This window comes from Lepisma saccharinum, chromosome 28 (genome assembly GCF_977018435.1).
Source record: "Lepisma saccharinum chromosome 28, izLepSacc3.1, whole genome shotgun sequence".
In the NCBI taxonomy this organism is placed as follows: domain Eukaryota; kingdom Metazoa; phylum Arthropoda; class Insecta; order Zygentoma; family Lepismatidae; genus Lepisma; species Lepisma saccharinum.
This window is the reverse complement of record NC_139256.1, coordinates 36082659-36095525: the sequence shown is the minus strand read 5'-3', so window position 1 is coordinate 36095525 and position 12867 is coordinate 36082659.

Genomic DNA, 12867 nt, shown 5'->3' with positions numbered 1-12867 from the left:
GATTAGGCTTAACAGTATATGTTGCTGTATTCCACCATTAGCAATATTTAAAGGAAAGAACACCACCCAGAATTTCCCCCAATGTTTCGTTGACAACTTTAAGACCTACCACTTTTTCTGAAGCCTGTTTGATTCTATTTGTTAGCCATGCGCCACACAAGAACCTAAATACATTGAAGGTTTATGAGAAGAACGACGTACATATAATATGTCTACCAAGCCAAGCCATACGACACATCGACTACAGTCTTTGTATTTTTCTTTTTTCAAGCCACTAAATCCCATATCTCCGAGTGCAATAACTGTGCGCAATACGAGTGGTGAGAAATATAAGTACAGGGTGAGCATAAAGTCTTTCCCTGATTATGAATATTTATATCTCAACTTACACGGTAGATAGGCAAATAAAACCTATTGCAATAAGTAGTGCAAAACATCACGTTTTCTTCCATTTCTTTGTTTTTTCTCATTCGTAAAGACGGTCCCGTATCATGGCCACCGCGTTCGCCGGACATAACCCCTCTTAACTTTTTTATGGGGTTACGTTAAGGACACAGTGCTTAGTTCACCAGTTCCTGATATGCAAACTCTTCAGACACGAATACGGGATGCTATAGAGACGGTGACGGAAGAAATGTTGGCAAAGACATGGAGAGAAATTGAGTATCGCCTAGACGTTCTAAGGACAACAAAGGGAGCACATGTCGAAGTGTACTGAAGTGTACTGATAAAAAAAAAACTTTACGAGTTAAGCTACCATTTCCAACAAACCGCATATCTGTATCTAGCATAGTTCTTTAGCAATAAAAGTTTGTAATCAGGGAAATACTCTATGCTCAAGCTACATTAATTTGAAAGCATTTTGAAGGCATCATGCATGATGGTAGCAACTCCAGCGATCGCAGAATATGGTTTGCGTCCCATATCCTATGATCTAACAAAGTCTGTCTGAACAACCACAGGTGTGCTCCAGAAAGAAGAAAGTGTATTTGCTGAAGATGTGCGAATAAAGGAAAGGTCCTACAGTCTGAACTTAATGTTCGTATTGGATATTGAAATATTAATTTTTCCTAATTTTTATAATACTAACAGATAACTATATCGCAGCAAATGTATGTTATGATTGATCTTTAAGCCTCTTAAATTCACAATTTAAGGAACATGCGCATTTAAGTGTTTATTTATGTATAAGGGTCAGTCAGTGGAAAACTATGTATAACTATGAAACTATGTGCTCACCTTAAAAGCAATCCCCTTAGGCGTTGAGGCATTTGTCCTACCGTCAAGGCAGTAGGTCAGTGGCAGCCCTGTAGAAGATGGGTAGTTTCTGCAAGAACCCATCACTTTCCGCATCATCCACATCAGCGTTCACGTTGTACCGGCTAACACGCAGTGCTCGATTCAGCTCACCAAAGATGGTATAATCGCACGGGGATATACTCGGATTGTAGGTGATTGCTGGAGTGTTTCCCACCGAAATCTGAGTAACAGGTCCCGGACAACATTGGCCGTATGGTCCAGGTAGTCGATCATCCTGCAGTGACGTTCTTCCTTCGCGAGGGAACCTCCGACTGCACTCCTTCACCCGCGACAGAGATAAACAGTGTTAACCATCCACTGCCGTCATCGACGATGAATGTCTCGCGTACTAGCGCCTTCCGCCACCAAGAAACGCACGACTGATCTTTGCCCTTCCTTACAGGCCTCCACGATGCGCCGGACGGCAAGTCCCTGCACGTCTGCACTTGACACGGTTCACACTCGCACTGCTTCACACAAGAGTGCGACTCGACTGCTATCTACCGTGCGACAACGGAATCCCCTCTCAGTGACAGCAGGAATTTCGTGGGGCCGCGGCATCGACATGTCGAGATACGAGGTGGTCTGTTTTCCAATGACTGGCCCTTATAATTCGGACCACCAACCGCCGCTGCCTCCCCGCCCCACACGGCACCAACTGCGACGAGAACTCCCCCGAGCGACACCACTGCTGCACCGCCCGACACGGCGTCCTGTTACCCAAGGGACCCACCCGCCTTGGCACATGAGGGTGGAAGTGTGGAGTTTTCACCAACGAGTGCTTTTCAGCAGCCGCTGGCGCCTACGTCCCCACCGACTTGGGTTACGTCGCCCACTGGCCATTCACCCCTCCGCAGTGCTGGTTCTTCCCCCGTGTGGGCCTGGATTCCATGAAGCCCGTCTTGGCCTCTGGCCCGTCTCCGAATCCGCAGGTGCAACCCTCGCTCGAAGTGGGAATTCCTATACTCTGTCCCGGGAATCTTTAGAGCCAGAGATCGAAAGCAAGTCTCTGCGCATATAGTGCCTCTCTCTCTCCCATTCTCTACCGTTATGGGAGGCCTTGGTCATCAGACAGAGTATAGTTGGGGGATGCTTTTTCAAGTGTGGGGATGGTCGTATGGATTAACCTGGAGACAATGAAGCAAGTGGGGAATGCTTCAAGTTATCTCAGCCGAGTGGATGCTTCCCTCAGATTTTCTTAACTGGAGGAATAGCATCTCCCGTGTTTCCCTCACTTCGAGCTCCAGGTGCAACACTCGAAAGCACCTTACCACCCGTCGAATCCCCGTACCGTTCTTCTCTGAATCTGCGTCACAGGCAGAGTTTGATAGGAGAGAAGGAATGTGCATTCTTAATAAGCCTTTTCCTGCTCTCCCTGAAAAGTCAATAGTTAGGCTGCATAGTCCAATGAACTAACCGATTCTGTATCTATGCGCTAGTAATGGCAACAGACAATCTGCTTCCGATAGCGAATTGCTATCGACAAGTTCACCCTTGAGTGTGCGGTTGACGTTCAAGCTGCAACAGCGCTGCTCTTTAGCCGAGGCTCAGGACACCTTGAACGGTAGGGGAAAGCGACGGGTAGCAAGACGGATTCGAACACGGCTTTAAGTCTTGGGCCAAATGTTAGGGCGCCAGATTACACGGGCTGGGGGAAATATTTTCTGGTGGGCCAGGCACATTGGATGTAGGCTACCAATGAAATAAATTCCTTTCTAGGGTGCATATTTGAGACAAGGGTGCTTATTTGACGAGTTTTTTTTTATTTTAAGTTAATAGACACATCGACAATTCACAATCATCCCCCACCCCTTTCTGGCGCCTTAACCCTGAGCCTCCCACGGGGCGTCAAGTCGGGTGGCAGCTCCAGCGTTTCGAGAGGCAAATGTTGCAAACAAACTCAGCGTCCACCACCTTCGAGCAGTGGCGTGCTCAGGATTTTAGAAAGGGAGGAGTTACGTAACCACTCTTAGTAGTCATATCTGATTTTGTAATCTATCCCTCCCTATGTTTTTTTTTTTTTTAATACTATGCCAGAAGGAGGGTAATGACTCAACAACTCCCCTTGGGCACGCCACTGCTTCGCAGCAGGATTTTTCCTTCAGAGCAAGAAAACTCTATTCTGGCCAGCTGGAGTTTGTCAGCGTTTAGTCTCTTTGTTGGGAAAACTCCGCTGTGGGAATGGCGGTGGATCAATCCGCAAGGTGGATCTCCAATTATTGCCGCTTCCAAAAAAAAAAAACTATTTTTATTTTGCTGCCCCGTGGGATTGACCCAGGACTTAAGCCGAGCCTTAAGCCAAAGTTAGCTCCATGAAACCCAGGGCCTTGTGGGAACTGTGGGCCTCACCCTCCCCTGCCCTTCCCTTCCCCCTAAGGCTGAGGAGACCCTTAGAAAATGGAGCCCTAGTATTTCCCCTGTGGCCAAACAGGACATTGAACGAGGGCTGATCTTTTTTATTATTATTAAAGGCACGAATCTCTGATTTTTTTTACGTCTAATTGAACCTGAAAATAAGAAGTATTAATTTTAGTCTCGTTTTGTAGAAAACTATAATAAGGAATATAACTAAGGAGAACTGAGTTTGCGAACATACGTTGGGAATTGAATAAAGTCTTTTGAATCCACTTCCAGTCTCCGTATGGGAATGAAGGTAAACATGCGTCCTTACATGGCTCCTATTCTCGGGAGACCACAGTCGGCCATTGAAACACTAAGGATGCTAAATCACTGAAAACTGGTTTACACTCTTTGAACTTTAATAACAGAGAAACTATAAAAGATTACTTGACTGGACTTTTTTCATTTGAAGCTGCAGAGTCTGTGTTGAGTAATGTGAGAGCATGTTGACCTTTTGTTTTTAGTCCCGTCACAACCTGCCAAGCGGTAGTCATTAGTGTACACAAAATGACAGACGTGAGAAATTTTTCTTTCGAGAAACGTAAGAAGAGTAGAATATTCACCCATATCTCCTGATTAAACACCTTCAAACTACTGCCTGTGGGAAACTGAAGCTAGAAACACTAAGTGATGTTTAACATGCAATTGAGACGCTTCCCTTCCTGTAGAAACCGTATCTGCTGTTTATGGATCTGCTCAGATTGCACATAATGTATTACTGCCAATGGTGGTCATTTTGAACATTTACAACTTTAAGATATGTGATACCAAAAATAGTTCACGTGCTTGCTGTTATTGGTGTTCAAAGTGTGTAAACACAATTTTGGGACACTCTGTATATATATATCAGATATTTGTAAAGTAGCAAACTAATTCCTTTACTATCCGGTTAGAGAAGACAATAGAATATATAATAGTTGAATTTATTTTATTATACAATAATAGTTTAAATGAAATAGTTTGATTAGTTTTAACTTTCTATTAATATAAATCAATTAAATTTCATAATTGTATGTATTTGTCTTGCATTCTTGTTTTGATTTAGTAATTGTGCATATATTGCTATTGAAAGTATATATATTAATAATATCTTGAGAGAAAGGGAGAGAGGAACCATCCAACACGAACAATCTCAACACTTTGTGTGTTCATAGTATTATCCTTAGTAAAGTATATTTGAAATGAAAACTAATTGCTTATATTTTGTTATTATAACAGAAACGACAATGTTCTTGTTTCTCTTTAGACAACGAATGAACGAAATGAAAAATAACTGTTCATTTTTAGTGTAATTAGCAGTGTGATAATTCACGAATACAATATCAACAAGAAAGTAAAATACGTCATCATACTGTACTATAGCTATAAGATAGTAGTGTAGAGTTGGTTTAAATGCATTAAACTACGCGCTTCATATATTTCTTAATTTTGAAAATGTCTTTTCTATAAAATAAGCTTCCTTTGTGCTAGTGATGGGTATATAATCGCCATCATCAATATTCTACCTTGAGTGACATTCTTCTAGAAGTTAATTAAAAATATATCATACTTAATCCATAGTTAATGGAAACACCCACTTGAAACATAGCGTATACCTTATGGAAATTCTGTAGGCTCTGCCTACATCTACGGCCCTAAGAGTAACTCCATGGTCATTCGGATTCACTATACTTGAAAACCACCATGGGTTATGCAAGAGTTAAAACAAGGCTTCAAGATCCAAGACAGCTTCTTAATGGTCTGTCTTCTTTTCTTTTGTTATTTCTCTTGCTTCTTTCCTTTTCCCTCACGCTTCTCTAATTCTCTGTCTCTTTCACTCCTTCATTTTTCTCTCTCTCTTTCTTTCCATTTTTCACTTCTTTCCCTGTCGCTTCTTATCTCTTCATACCAAGCCTCCACCGTTTTTTTCTTACTTTTCACGTCTCTAACTCTCCTTCCTTCTCTCCTTGTCTGTCAGGTCCTCATTACTCTATCGATTCTTTATTTCACTTCCGTTTTATTTCTCCATCTCTCTCTGTGTCTATCTTCTTTCTCTCACTATATGTAACTGGAAGTTCTTTTATCTGTGTCTATCTTTTAAGGACGTAAGCCTACATTTACGTTATAACCATCCTCCACCCAAGGACGCCCCTTTAGATAATCTGGAAAATGTTCATGTGATTCGAAATTGTAGTGATATTTAATTACAAATTATATTGTTTTCTGTGGTATACAGCTGTAAATTACAACAATTATCTACATAAGCAAGAGAACGTTTTCACCAGGGACATTAGAATCATATTGACTGCCGTAAGAAGGAATGTGCAGACGGAAAAAAATTGGGATCGGAACGGGATTAGGAAGCGAAATTTTTATATCCCGGACGTTCGGGGCAGAAACAAATCGCCATTTTTCGACCAGGTCGGGAAATTTTCGATATTTCCTGATGCGTTGAAAATTTCGAATTCTACACACTATTAGCTTCTCAAGTGTTTTTTCCTCCCGGCATAAAAACGGTCAATTTCAAGATAATTCACATTTATAGTGCAAGAACTACCAGGAATTAAACAACTTTAAATACGATCCTTTGGAATTTATTGACTTTTCGGGATCCCGAAAAACCACGTTATCATTTCTCTGAGCTGGGATCTGATCTTGACACATTTGAAATACTTTTTGTTACATTGTCCGTTCAGGGCTTAACAACATAGATAAGAGGTGTGATGAAAGAGAGGAGATTTAGTGGTGTCTTCTGATATCTGTGCATCGTGAAAAAGTACAAAGAGACAAAGAACTGTTCATCAACACAGTTATAAATGTTTATGGAAACGAAGCAAGGCGAATTCAGTTTCTATTTGAAGAGTGGACTCAATCCTGAACTTGTCAAAAACACTAAGTATTTTCAGTTCAATTCATGATTTGTATAATAATAATAACGATAATAAAAGGCAAAATAGAAGTTACTATCACTGAAGGGCAAAATGTGAAATCTTACAGTGCCCTTCACTAAGAAAAAATCCTGCGGGCACCCTTGCCCCCACCAGGAGGATTTTTATCTTGGCGTCCACTGGTCTCGTCTCGTTCTCGTTCCAATTTATATGAAATCGTCTCTGTCTCGGTTCTATCTCTATATTCCAACACTAACAAGGACTTTTATCATTTCCCTTATAACATCTTTTGCTTTCCTGAGAGTTCCTGTATCTCCTGTGCGCCTAGAAAGGTATATATGTATTTCAAAATTCACGTCGCCTTTTGGATTGCACACTTGATAATTAGTGAATTTATATAAAGAAAAAAACAATTCTCACCTACTGCTCGCACGTTACTCCTCGTGCTAGGTGCTGTTTCCTTTGTTCTCCTATTCCATTGGCTTCTGAGGAGGCTTCGAAGTCGTGAAGTCGAACTTCATGTGTCACCAATCCGGCATTCTTCTATAGGTGGCTCCTTTTTCCACTTGTCGAAGCCTTCAACTGTCATCTGAGAAACAAAAATATAGTCGTTTAACCAACCCATTCGTACAGGACATCAAAAATTATTAAAGCGTTTAGATTATTTCAAACAAGCATTGTACGGTCACCGGCAATAGAAGTTGGCAACCTTGCTCCCCTGCGGTGAGTTGCGTGTGTTGCCTAACCCAACGGCAATGACAGAAATTGCCATTGAAAAGTTGCTAACAAATCCACCGATCGACAGATTTAGACAACGCACACAACGTATTGCATGGATGAGAATTCCAGAATATGAGTGTCCCATTTATTACCCGTGACTGTACATAATGTACTATTTAAGGTAGAATTACTTACTTATGTATTGTTTAATGGATTATTGAGGCCTAACATTCATTTTGTTTCAATGTTTGTCGTAGGTAATGGAATTAACAAATGTTAAAGTAAATTAAAGTTTAAAACGCAGCTCAATGTTTTGAAACGTAACAATCCAATGAATACCGAACAGAGATAATAATGAATAATTATTGTGTGTGTGTATTGCCACTATTTTCTATTTCTGAAACTGCTACTTTGACTTTTCCCGCAACAAAGAGAAGAACCAGTTAGATTTTCTTATTTTTAAAGGTATAGTTGGATTGATTGTTGTTTTAAGTCCACTTTATGCACAGTAAGGGTAATCGGGACTGGACCTACAGTTTTAAGTGGGATCCGAACCACTATGTGTCTCCACCGGGAATCGAACCCGGGAACCCTTGATTACAAGCCGACGACGCTACCACTGCGCCATCGGGGAGGCCTAAAGGTATAGTTGATGGACGATATCTCAATAACTAAAGCTCTTATACTAATCGTTATTTTAATGTTTAATAATTATTTAAATACGACAGGGTGTCTATTGCTACCTTATTACTGAAAGTCGTTCTTTTAACCCCTAAATTCTTCCCTCACTTCATCCAACGGATTAAATACGGTGCACTTGGAACTAGCTGCAGTAAATGAATTACTAAGGAAATATACTTCGATTCTCCGCTTGCCTCTCTCCCCCTTATCGTACATACTGTAGCATTGTGCCAAGGTGCAAACTTTTTTTGGACATATATTTAATAAAATTTTGTAAGTTAAACATTTTATTATTTTAGCGAAAAATCCCCTCTCCCGTTTCAACAACTCCCCAATCATTTTAAAGCACCGCAGTAAAAGGTAACGCTAATGTATTTCTGTATCTATATTCAAGTTTGCCTTGACCGTTTAAGCAGTCAGATAGGCTAAAATTACTTTGTCTTTGTGCATCAGTGAGTTTCATTTTTAAATCAAACTAAAGTTTTCGGACTACAACAACGCAGGAGATGCTAATTTAAACGAATGCCTTATTTCTTTACGAACACACACTCACGCTTGTAATGATATCCTATATTATGTGCAATTTGAAATATGCTCATATATATATAATAGTTACTTCATTTTCCTTGTTTAAACATTTTGGCTTCAACGTCTTTCTGACTGAATAGGCAACTTGTGAAATTTGCTATTCAGCCACAGTTTTTAAATTTCATTCATGCATAGCTATTTTGGCTAGATGAACTCTACGGAAACGATTAACACGTCGTCATTGTTGTCCTGGTATTTTTGATTAAGGCAACAATGAAAATGTTAAGCCGAATGCAGAAAAACTCCCCCAACTGGGAAGCTGAGCATAGGGACATGTAATGTCCAGTAAATCATTATCAAATTTAAACAAGCAATAAAAACATACTAATTATTCCTTTTACCTAGCAGCTGGCCAGTCAGCTATCAATTAATGTAATACAAGAACAAGTATCCGATCTTTACACACCACGGTGGAATTATTCGGAAAGAGCAGAGAGGAAACTAAGAAGTCTGGGATACCAAAGGAGGTACTAAACAAAATGAAAGAAACAAGAAACTACAAAGAACAAAGCAAGCTGAGACATAAACAACTGGCACATGTGATTAATAGTGAATAACTGAAAGAAGTAAAAGTGGATAGAAGAGAAATGTAAAGAAATTGAAGAGAAAGTGCCACACGGTAGAGTTGACGCTACGTACAAAATGTTGAGGAACAATTTAATGGGACGAGGAGCAAGGAAAATGATATAGAGAATAGGAAACGGCAGCTGCAGGTAGAAAAGCGAAGATACAGCAGCGAGAAGGAAAAAATGTTTGAAGGAATTATATGGAAATGACGCAACGCTAAAGGCACTGGGAAATGAAAATAGTGCAGGCCAAAAGCAGGGACGAAACAGTGTGTTGAGAACAGAATCCGAAAAAGCTTTGGCGATGTTACGTAAAGGAAAAGCTTCAGAAATGGACGGGATTTCAGCAGGGCTATTAACGTGCTCGGGATAAAAGATAGCATAAGGGAACCATAAGATGTGTTTCACAGGGTGTCTATAAAGGTCAAAGCATTTTATCCGTAGTAAAGCAGAAGATAAGGAGCATGGATGGATAGATAAACTCAAATAAGTTTATTTCTTTATTTCTAGGTAACGAACGTGTGCATGATGACATGCACAGTTCCATAATTGAAGAATATGGCAACTCCGCAAAGATACAGCGGAAACTGCGTGCTGGTTTATTGAAACACAATCGGGGTTCAGGAGAATGATCTTTCATAACATCAGTCTGACATCCCATGCTAAAACAGGGTGGCTACTCACCGGGAATTCCTTCAATTCCGGGAATTCTGCGTGAATTATCGGCTCCGGGAATTATGGGTGAATTCTACTTGAATTTTTCTCCGTAGACGTGAAAAATTACAACTTTTATTAATCCAAATCCTATTGATAAAGTATGCAGAAGAAAGAAAAGAAAGTAATGGAAGCAAAATTTAGCAGATAGAAGAGACAGAAAAAGGAGGGAGTACTTCTGAAAATTGAAAAAGGAAAGAATGGATTTCAACCAAGGGTTGCCTTCTGCAAAGATAAAGATGGCAATTTGATAGGTGACACGGAAGGCATACTAAATAGTTGGGCATAGTATTTTAGTGAACTCTTGAATGGAGATGATAATGAACAAGAAAATGAGGATATGAGAAATAATGAGGAGGATAGTAGCTTGACGGTAGAAAAGGGAGAAGAAGAGGCCATGGAAATGAAGGACACAGATAAATCAGAACTAATCAAACCCCTTTCGACAAAAGAGTTTAAAGAAGCAATTGAAGATCTAAGGAACAACAAAGCCTCAGGAAACTATAACATAAACGCTGAAATTCTGAAGGCGGGAAGGGACATCATAGTGGACAAATTAGAATAACTGTACAAACAAATATGGAAAGAGGAGAAAATGGCACAACAATGGAGAGGAGGGATCATATAACCAATACATAATAGTAAAGATAAAACGCTATGAGAAAACTACAGAGGATTACATTTCTCAATATGGCATATAACTTATTTGCAAGGATACTACTCATGGACTTTCCCCAGTAGTAGTAAAGATGATCGGAGAATACCAGTGCGGTTCTAGAGGAAACTGATCGAGCACAGATCAAATTTCTTCAATTAGAATTATAATGGTAAAGTGCTATGAATACGATATTGGCGTGCATCACCTCTTCTTTGACTTCAAACATGCATATGACAGCAGCATCAAGAGGAGCAAACTGCTAACAATCATAAATGAACTGGAAATATCGATGAAACTGGTAAGATTAACAAGAGTGACATTAAAATATGCAACAAGTAAAGTAAACATTGAAGGAGAATTATCAAGAAGAGAATTCCAAATAGAGAGGAGTAAGGCAAGGAGATATGTCAACTCTATTATTTAAACTAGCACTAGAAAGGGTTATCAGACATTTGAGTGTAAACCCAGGAGGGACAATCTATAATAGGATGGGTCAATGCCTAGCGTATGCGCATGATATTGATCTCATAGCACGAAGCAATGCAGAACTAAATAGACAATTCCAATAACTAGAAGAAGGAAGAAGCTGCCGAGAATTGAGGACTACATGTAAATGTACAAAGGTCTAAATATATGCTTTCTTCAAGAAGAGGGAAATACAACGAGAGAAAGATAAAGGTAGGAGGTAAAGAATTTGAGAGATGTGATAACTTTAATTACTTAGGATCAATAATAAACCAAACAAACAACATATCTGATGAATTCATGCAAGAATAGTCGCAGGAAATAGATATTCAGTGACTTTGAAAAACGTTTCCTCTTACAAAGAGGTAAGAAAAAAGACAAGATTAATATATACTAAACAATTGTACAGCAAGTTGTAACATATGGGTCAAAAACTTGGATCTTTGTAATCGGGGACAAAGAGGTGTTAAGAAGATGGGATAGGAAAAATCTTGAGAAGAATTTTTGGAGCAGTGAGAGAGATCGAAATTTGGAGGATAAGAACAAACGTAAAAGTACCAAAACTGTATAAAAATCCGGATATTGTAACAGAGACTAAGTGTGGACGAATTAGATGGTTAGACCATGTGTGGCGAAAGTAGATTGAACAGGGGAGCAGGTGGAAGAAGAAGGAAAGGAGGAACTAGGAAACGATGGCTCGACGACTTGCAGGAGGATCTGAGGAGACTTCAGTCCGGAGATTTTGGACGAAGGCAACGGATGGATATGACTGGAGGCTGGTTGTGAAGGAGGCCAAGAACCTACATGGGCTGTAGCACCAAGGAGTAAGTAAGTAAGAGGTTTCAATCACAATGTACATTTACTACGGCAAAGTTATATGTTAATACTTTAAAAGTTAATGAACATGAAACTCAGTGTTATAGAAGGGCCACATTTAGAATAACAGGATACATAGGACAACTTAGGGTGAATAGGGTCATATTTGAAGTTCTCTCTCCGTCCACAAAACGAAACGAACTGAAGGAAATGTTTCAATCTGGCTGTGAAGTAGAACTACCATGGAGTCGTGTATTTGAAACTGCCAAGAAGTACAGAAAATACTCGTATATAAGTAAAACTGTGTTTTAAAAATGCCTATGTGTATTATTACTGTTTTACTGTACTATATGCGACATTTTAAAAATCAGTTGTGCGTAGCATTTGTAGTTGTCGCAGAAGAAGTTATGATATTTCCATTAATTTGTGTCGCCGTTACAGTGTCTCCAGCTGATCAACAGAATATTGTTGCGCTTTGGAAGATTAGGATTAACACTAGATGTGGCTGTATATGACCAATCGCAATGTTTAAGGAAAGACCACCACCTAGAATTTTCTGACTCTTTCCCCAATGCTTAGTTGAAAACTTTCAGAACCACCACGTTTCCTGAATCAGATTTGATTGTTTATGATGGCCATGCGCCAGGCAATAACCTAAATATTGTACATTGACATTTTATGAGAAGAACGACATACATATGATATTTGTACCAAGCAATACGACATATCGACTACAGCCTTTGGATTTTTCGTTTTTCAAACCTCGAAATTCCGTATTTATTCTAGTGGAATAACTGAACGTAATATGAACGTGTGAGAAAAAGAAATACGTTAACTTAGGAAGCATTTTGAAGGCATCATGGCTGATGGTAGCAACTCCAGCGATGACAAAAAGTGGTATGCGTCCCATATGTGTTTATCCTATGATCTAACAAAGTCTGTCTGAACAATGACAGGTGTTGAAAAACGTGCGTGCTCAAGGAAGAAGAAAGTTTATTTGTTGAAGATATGCGAATGAGGAAAAGGTCCTAAACTTTGAACATAAAGTTTGTATTCGATATTAAATACTAATTTTGCCTAATTTTTATAGTAC